This window comes from Callospermophilus lateralis, chromosome 13 (genome assembly GCF_048772815.1).
Source record: "Callospermophilus lateralis isolate mCalLat2 chromosome 13, mCalLat2.hap1, whole genome shotgun sequence".
In the NCBI taxonomy this organism is placed as follows: domain Eukaryota; kingdom Metazoa; phylum Chordata; class Mammalia; order Rodentia; family Sciuridae; genus Callospermophilus; species Callospermophilus lateralis.
In genome coordinates this window covers 85,680,798-85,688,176 of record NC_135317.1, presented here as the reverse complement: position 1 = coordinate 85,688,176, position 7,379 = coordinate 85,680,798, and positions in this window count along the sequence as shown.

Here is a 7,379-nt window from a genome sequence, read left to right as displayed (position 1 = left end):
ATTTCAGGATTTGGCTTATTCAAGAATTTGAGAAAATTAAAGAAAAAAGAATGAATCAACATAAAAATGCTGAGTATATTCATTTGTATTATGTAAAGGAAAACAATGATAAAATATTAAATAAATCTTTTATTTAAAAATATTAAGTAAAATATAAGGGAGTTTTAATGTTTTGTTGTATGCTGAAATTTTAAAATAAAACATGTTTCTTCTCATTTTTTTTTATTTTTTAATTTTTTATTGATTGTTCAAAACATTACAGAGCTCATGATATATCATCTTTCATACATTTGACTCGATTGGGTTATGGGGAAGTCATTACACCTTTCAAGAACAATAAAAAATCAAGCTACTGAGAATCAGCAACCCCTTTTAGCTCTATCAGAGAATTGAAGTCATAGGACAGCTACTGCCCTGAATTCTGGAGAGGCAGACAAATTCAGAAAATCATAGTTTTCTAGAAATAAAACAAAAACAAAACAAACAAACAAACAAAAAAAAAAACCAATCCACTCCCAGAACTAATAACTGGTAGGACAATTAAAAGGGTTATTGACTAGCTGCTGAAGACTGAGTGTGGTCGAACTGCCGAGATGAAAATTCCTGAAGATCCAAACTTTGTGAGAACCCTTATGTTCATGAGTTTTACATTCAGGAACACTCACCAACTTTTCAGGATATACATCAGAAGAACAATTATGCATCTCATAAAGGTGATGGGGGAAGTTCCCACTTTTGAAATATGCTTCAAGTTTTCCATTATCTTTAACAAATCATTCCTCTAAAACATAACTGTTTTAATAGAGCTTCACCAACATAATGGAAGCTAAATAGCCAAGACAAATCCCTTTTAGATTTCCAGGTCCAAAATATCTTAGAAGCATTGTGAAAGTCAGAACCCAGGAGTACAAGTCCAAGGCAAGCTAAGTGCCAATCACAGTACTATAAGTCTATAGTACCAGATTATTACAAAGAAAAAGTTGAAAAAAATCAAACTCTATTTAAAAAGGAGTCACTAGGGAAACCTGAAAACCACAGTTGACACAAATAAGGACACTAGGGGAAATCTTATCCTCTAGAAACTTCAGATACAGCAAACCGTAAGTGCAATCTAGTTCCTAGTCAGAAAAACATAAAACTTCACTCTAAAATCTAGCTGCCTTAGCTCCTTTTTCATGAACCATCATATCCAGCCTTCAGCAAAACATTTCAAGACATGATGAAAGGAAAATTCTCTATAAATAAAACCTATCTTCAGAGACAATACAAGGATCTAAATTCAGGTCAGCTATATCAGACATTTTGAAATAGTCAGACTAGACATTTAAAACAATTCAGATTAATATGCTAAAGTAATAGGAGAAAAAAAGTAGAAAACATGAAACTTCAGATTGGCAATGTGAGCAGAGAATAGAAACTATAAGAACCAAAGTGAATGATAGAAAGCAGGAGGAGCAGAGTTATTAAGAATATAGAATTTCTTTGATGAACTCATCATAGATTTGACAGGACTGAATAAAGATTCAGGGAGCATGATGCTATGTCACTACAAAATTTCCAAAATGAAAAGAAATAATAATGTACAAGGCAGAACAGAATTTTCAAGAAATACGAAAAAAATGTTCAAAAGGTATAACATATGCATAATGGTGACACCAGAAAATAGAGGGAAGAGAATTAGGGACCAAAGAAATATTTTAAGTAATACATTTCTAAGAACAGTAAAAAATAAATAAAATAAATAACAAACTTCAAACTATAGATCCTGAAAGCTTAGGGGACACAAAGCAAAAATAAATATTTAAAATATTTTACATAGACCTTTCATATTCTAACTGCAGAAAACCAAAGACAGACTAAAAAAAAAAAAGAAAAATGTAATACCTACAGAGGAAAAGGATAAGAATCAGACTCTTCAGAAATCGTGCAAGCAAGAATGAAATTCACCTAATAGAAGAAAAAATAGGCCCAATATTCACCATATCTGCCTAGAATCTGACTTCCTTAACAAGACTCCTAAAGCTCAAGAAGTAAAATCAAGAATCAATAAATGGGATGGATCCAATTAAAAAGTTTCTTCTCAGCAAAGGAAACAATTAATAACTTGAGTAGAGAGACTGGAGATTGGGAGAAAATCTTTACCACATGCACCTCTGATAAAGCATTAATCTCTAGGATGCATAAAGAACTCAAAAACTTAACACCAAAAAAAACCAAATAACCCAATCAATAAATGGGCTGGAAACTGAAGAGACACTTCACAGAAGAAGAAATACCATTGATCAACAAAATATTAAAAAGTATTCAACATCTCTAGCAATTAGAGAAATGCAAATCAAAACTACTCTAAGATTTCATCTCACTCCTGTCAGAATGGCAATCATCAAGAATACAGGCAACAGTAAATGTTGGCAAGGATATGATGAAATGGGTACACTCATACATTGGTGGTTGGACTGCAAATTGGTGCAACCACTATGGAAAGCAGTATGGAGATTCTTCAGAAAATTGGAATGGAACCACAATTTGACCCATTTATCCCACTCCTTGATTTATATCCAAAGGACTTAAAATCAGCATACTATAGTGACACAGCCACATCAATATTTACAGCAGCTGAATTCACAATAGATTATGGAACCAACCTAGGTGTTCCTCAATAGATGAATGGATAAAGAAAATGTGGTACTTTTTTTTTAAAGAGAGAGTGAGAGAGAGAGAGAGAGAGAGAGAGAGAGAGAGAGAGAGAGAGAGAATTTTTTTAATATTTATTTTTTAGTTCTCAGCGGACACAACATCTTTGTATGTGGTGCTGAGGATTGAACCCGGGCCGCACGCATGCCAGGCGAGCACGCTACCACTTGAGCTACATCCCCAGCCCTAAGAAAACGTGGTATTTATATACAATGGAATATTACTCAGCAACAAAAGAGAATAAAATCATGACATTTGAAGGTAAATGGATGGAGCTGGAGAATATAATGCTAAGTTAGCCAATCCCCCAAAAAACAAATGTTAAATGTTTTCTCTGATATAATGAGGCTGATTCATAGTGGGGTTGGGAAGAGAAGCATGTGAAGATTAAATGAACTCTAGATAGGGCAAAGGGGAGGGAGGGGTGGAGGAGGCAAGCGGTGTAAAAAAAAATGGTGGAATGACATGGACATCATTTCCCTAAATACATGTATGAAGACATGAATTGGTGTGAATATACTTTGTATACAACCAGAAATATAAAAAACGTGCTCTATATGTGTAATATGAATTGTAATGCATTCTGCTGTCATAAAACAAATTAGAATAAAAAATTAAATTAAAAAATAAATAAAAGAAAATGTGGTATATATACTCAATAGAATATTACTCAGCTTTAAAGAAGAGTAAAATTATGGTCTTTGCCAATAAATGGTTGGAGTTGGAGAACAGCATGCGAAGCGAAATAAGTCAATCCCACAAAACCAAAGACCTAATGTTTTCTCTAATAAGCAGATGCTAATTCACAATAAGGCAGGGGGGCACTTGGGAAGAACACTGTTACCTTAGATTAGGTAGAGAGAAGTGATGGGAGGGGTGGAGAGGGAATGTTGGGATAGGAAAGATAGTAGAATGAAACAGGCATTATTACTGTTATGTACATATGTGACTACATGACCAATGATTCTGCAACATGTGCACTCAGAAAAATGAGAAATTATATCCCATCTATGTATCATATAAGTGTATAACTGCATTTTACTGTCATTTATAACTAATTAAAACAAATGAGAAAATTTTTTTTAAAAAAAGAATAAAATGGAGTAAAACATTTAAAATACTAAAGAAAAACAAAGCCCCCAAAAATTGTAAATTGAATAAGTAGTAAAATTCTCTCTCAAAGCTAAGGAGAAATAAAGACATCCTTAAACAAAATTTAATTGAATTTGGAACGACTTGATCAGTCTTGCAAGAAAGTTAAAAATAAAATTTTCCGAGAGGAAGAAATGATAAAAATCAGAGCCCCAAACCTACACAAAGAAAGTGAATGTCTTTAGAGAACTAACAAATGAAGGTAAAATTAATTACTTAATTGTCCTATTCTTAATTGATCTAATGTTTTTTCCCAATTAGCAATATCAACAATATGTTTATTATTATAGATTATGGATAAGTAAAATGAGTGACCAATTTGTATGAAGTGGGAGGAAAAAATTGGAAACACTGACTTATGGTATCTTCCCTAACCAAATGAAATATTTATAAATTTAAAATAATTTTAAAATGTATTGCAAAAACTAGGACAACTAAAATATTTCCTTTGTTTTTAATTTCTTTTAGAAATTAATTCACTTTAACTAATTGATTAATTAATTTTTAAACAATTAAAATTTTATACAAAAAATTTAATTGTTTATCAGTGATTTTTAATTCAGAAGGCAGACTATTACTAAAGATTTGAAATCATTAGGTACTGCCAATTTTCTATAATCTTTTCTAGGTTATCATAACAGAGGAAAAAATTTCTAAATTATTCTATGAAATCAGTATTAATCTAACAAAAAAAGGAAAAAAGAAACCAATAGAACAGAATATCTCATGAATATACATGCAAATATCCTCAACAAAGTATTAGCAGATCAAATGTAAAAGTATATATGGAATTAAATATAAACACTATAGTCAAGTGGAATATATTTATTCTAGGGATGCAAGACTAGTTCAATACTTGAAAAACAAAGTTATCTGTCACATTTTTAGACTATGCAGAAAAGTCATCCTAAAATATCAATAGATGCAAAAAAGCAAAATACCAAAACCTATCATGAAAGAAACAAAACTCAGCATCTAAGAATACAGGAAAATTCCTTCAAGTGGACAAAGAACAGTTACAAAATACAGATAGTTGACATTACATTAAATAATGAGAAATGGAATACTTTCTAGTTCAAAGATGTATTCTTTATGAATGTATTTAATTTCCTATTCAAAGTCCTAGCTCATGCAATATAAATATAAAAAAGAAATGAAAGCCATGAATATTAGGAAGGAAAAAAATGAAACTATCTTTGTTTACACATGACATTAATTTCCATGTAGAAAATTCCAAAAATAGTGCAAAAATTTCTGAAACTAATTAATCGATAAAACAAAGTTCCAGAATATATGATTAGTACTTAAAATTAAAACTGCTTTCTTAAATATCAGAAATGAATAACTGAAATTTTGAAATGGATAAGTAAACTGTGGCAATCCGTTAACTGCAATGTTAATTAATAATAGAATGTATGACCTATTAAGCCACAAAAGACGTGGAATAATATTAACTGTTATTAAGTAGAAAAAGCTAGTTTGAAAAGGCTAGATTTTATATGATTCCAACTATATAATATTTGTGGTAGGTAAAATTAGAGACAGTAAAATATCAGTTTGAGTGCAGGGGAAGAAAGATGGATAAATAAGTACAGGGCATTTTTAGAGCAATTAAACCATTCTATGTGGACCTTGAACTAAAGTATACTGGCTTCCAAGGAGACCCAGGGTGAGCTCTGGCAGTTTCTACAGTGAGACCTGCTTTTTTATATGTTGTCATATTTGATCATCTGTGATTTGATTCTTGTATTTTGTTATATTTGTTAATGAATTTAATAAGAATACATTCACTTTGGGTGACCACAACATCCCTGTTCTTATTACTGATGACTTGCTTTGTACTCTAAAAAAGCAGTAGGATTTTCATTATTTTCCATTTATAATCTAATGCTATAATCTCCTAATTATTCTCTATACTCCGTCATAATCTCACACAAATAATTCTTTCTAGAATCCTTGGAAAACAAACTATTTCATTAATCTCTTTATTAATGGAGTGGTGACTAGAATATTTCTTTCCTCAGTTTGCAACCTGAAATGACTGTTCATAATTCTCAAAAGAAAACAATAACAAAAAACTTCATTTGAATTGTATTTTCAGCAGTTACAACAGGGAGAGAACTAAAGCTACTGAAGAAAGGAAACACAAGAGTCCTTTGTGCTATTTTGCAACTTCTTGCAAGTCTAAAATTATTTTATAATAAATGTTAAAAAAAAGATAGGATCTATTTAAATAAATAAATAAACCTGTTTGGAGCTACAATGTTTTTTGATTTTTGATAAGTGATGTTTGTCTGTTAGGTCATCAATTTAAATAGGATTTAGTATACATAATATTATTCCTTATCAAAATGCTATTATGTGTTTTGTTAAAGTCTAAAAAAATTTTGTGTGTGTGTGTGTGTGTGTGTGTGTACGGGTCTGTGTGTATGAGGTGTGTGTAGAATTAGTATGATGTCTTGATTACAATATAATCTGGCATTTTAATTGTTAAATACTATAAATAGAGTTCATGTTTTTTTCTTTAATTTCTTCTTACTTTTTTCAAAGAAAATTTCTATCTCTAAGCGAATAATTCCTTACTTTATATATATTTTTTAAAATTATTTGTAAGGAAATTGAGGTTCTCCCACCAGCTTTGCCAAAGATATTAAAAATGCATTTTGAGGGCAAAATTATTAATAAAAAATAGTGAGAAATATCAAAATCCTTTAATCTGTTAATATTTCAAAAACATTGCAAATACTTTGCTCATATATAGACCACAAGACAGCATAGCTAGTTGAATATTCTGAATCAAAAAAACTCTAGTACCTTGATTCAAGGGATAGTGCAGTATTGATTTGACTGGCTGTAGCATTTTGCTTTCACATGAAAAGTAGTCCCTGAGTCTCATTTTATTTCTTATACTCACAAAGGAAAATTCAGCTTTTAACGAGCAAATGTCAGCAACATTCAATAACCATGATGTTTCATGCGCAAAAGCAGCTTATGAAATTCCCTCAGAATAATGCTATCAACAGTTATTGATACAATGGTTGGCCTTATAATAAAAGTGAAGATTTCAGTGAACATTGATAGCTTTTGAATATTGAATTTAGTTCTTTTAAAACTATCAATACATCATTAACCTTGGGAAGGATATTTGTGCTGTTCTGTTTTATTTTGACAGTCAGTGACCTGGGGTTTACTTGAATATGATAAAGAGTAAGAAAGACTCTATATTTTCATAGCTTCTTTTGTGCTATAATATAGTTACTCAGAAATTTGTACATTCCTAATACACATAGAAGATTTCACAATTGTAAATCATCCTAAATATACTTAACTTTCAGTTAGGATTCTAATATTGCTTGTTAGGAGACTCAGTATTTGAAATTTTAAATCTTTTTTTTTTTTCAGCCTTTTCTCTGCTGTGACTAAAAACCTGACAAGAACAATTTTTGACGAGCTAAGTTTATGTGTGGCTCACGGTTTCAGAGGTCTCAGTCCATAGATGGCCAACTTCATTGCTTTGGGTCTTGGTGAGGCTG